We start from the raw sequence: 1,916 nt of genomic DNA, 5'->3' as shown, positions 1-1,916 counted from the left end.
AATAGACGTGTGTGTCGTTCGGTCATCGAGCCGCTTTTATGCGGCACGTGAGCCGCCTCTCTGAAGGCGTAACGGGTTCGATATACGATATTCGGACGGACGGTTGTGCATATGTGTGTGTGTGTGTGTGTGTCGATCGCGAGGAAAGTATGCGTCGAGAAGGTCGGGCAAGAGGAGATTCAGGTCAACGTGGCAACGTACCACATTCGACGTGTGCGTGTGTTATCGGTGTGTGTATATACATATGCGCGCGCGTGTTCCATTTACCTTTAATTTCCGCGAAGCTTGTCTTTGTCCCGCGCTCCTTAATCGTAACAAGGGGTAGGCATGCTCGATTCGCTTCGAGATATGGGTCGAGAAGAAGGAAAAGCACTTATTTGTAATTGGCTTATCGGGAGGGAGGGGGGGAACGTCGAACTGATGGGTTGAAGAGGGGAAACCATAGGCAGTTTCGGGCTGTGGGGGACTGTTGTTATAAATTTTAATCCGTCGAAATTTGCTTTTCGAAGAGCAATTAGGGATGGAATGGAGGAGGAGCGTTATGTAGAAGAAGATATTTATCTTTGGTAATTCTGGAAATTGAGGATTTATGGTTATTAGGGGGGGGGGATGAACTTGGAAGGATCCGTTGTTGACGGAATTTTTGGCAATTTTGGAAATTTAGAAAATTTATTAAGCAAATTTGTTCTTGATTGTAACAATTAAAAATAGAATATTTATAATAATGAGGATGATGATGATGAGTTTGAAGGGAAAATTGGAATAGGCAACGAAAACGAATAATTTGTATCAAAAAATGTTTGGCAAAATGCATTTTTGCATTTTTAACTATTTCACGAATTCGATAGAATTTCCTGATTCGTATTTCATTTTTCGAACGTATATTCGATTGTTATTAATCGTCTATTTCGCGGATTATACGTCCAGGTATATATCGTAATCCTTGTTTGCCGATAGAATCGCAATATCATGCCCCCTCCCCCCATATCGATTTTGCTCGTGTCGAAAAATCCGCAACTTTTTGAGCCCCGGCTAATACCTGCAAACATCCTTGTGCTCCCTAAAATATTGTTGACACTCCGAAACGAACGCATTCTCTCCCGTAATTTCGAAATTTTATGTTTTTTCATTCGTTCATATGAAAAATATACTTTCATTCTTACAAAATAATTTCAATCGTAATTCTTCTAAAAATAATATTTTAAATAATAAGTTCAATTAATCCCTTAATATCGATGTAAAATAAATAATCAAATCGTAAAAATTTATTAAAAATTATTCGTAGAAATGACAGTTAGATGATGCGTCGAATTATATTATAAAATAACGAAAAAACAATTGACGATTTTATATTGATTGAAAAAAAAGAAAAAGAGAAAAAAAAAGAAGAACTTCGAATGAAATTTTCGTATTAAACGTGTTTTTACGGATTAAAAGAACAGAATTCAGTTATACGAAATTTACTTATCCGCTTCACATAAACGTACTCCTCCACTGTACACAGAGACACTCCAAGCCAAGAAGAAGAGGATCCTCCGATTTAAACCGTTTGATTGAGCCACGTCGATTCGAAATCACCTTACGTTCTATCTGTCTTCGATTCTTGCCCCTTCCCCTCTTCTTCTTCCTCGATCTTCGATCTTATTTAAATTCTTGCAAAGTACGAAGCAACGTTCGCACTCGCGGCGCAGTTGATTTTTCTACAAAACGTTCGCTCGAGAGCGAAATATCGAGAGCCGGTCGAAGGGGATTTGTCAAGCACCCCTCGACCTACTCCAACAATCGCGTCGCCCTCTCCAAGGCGTCGAATCGAAGACAGTTTTAAGCCATTCCGGGGAAGAGCGTCGCACGGATTACGTGTTAAAGTTTTACCGGTGCAAGTCGCTCATTTTTATGTCCCTCTTCTCCCTCCCTTC

At 39.8% G+C, this 1,916-nt stretch overlaps 2 protein-coding genes across 9 annotated transcripts in view; one reads left to right on the top strand and one right to left on the bottom strand.

The window, feature by feature from the left end:
- LOC102672118 (autophagy-related protein 16-1) overlaps positions 1-1,916 on the bottom strand; it is a 574,752-nt gene that overhangs the window by 233,596 nt on the left and 339,240 nt on the right. The gene's annotated exons all lie outside the window — the stretch shown is intronic.
- Positions 1-1,916, top strand: part of LOC102671814 — a 163,966-nt gene that overhangs the window by 84,987 nt on the left and 77,063 nt on the right. The gene's annotated exons all lie outside the window — the stretch shown is intronic.

This window comes from Apis dorsata, unplaced genomic scaffold (assembly GCF_000469605.1).
Source record: "Apis dorsata unplaced genomic scaffold, Apis dorsata 1.3 scaffold_353, whole genome shotgun sequence".
NCBI classification, from domain to species: domain Eukaryota; kingdom Metazoa; phylum Arthropoda; class Insecta; order Hymenoptera; family Apidae; genus Apis; species Apis dorsata.
The sequence above is the reverse complement of the archived record's forward strand: the minus strand, read 5'-3'. Positions and strand labels throughout refer to the sequence as shown.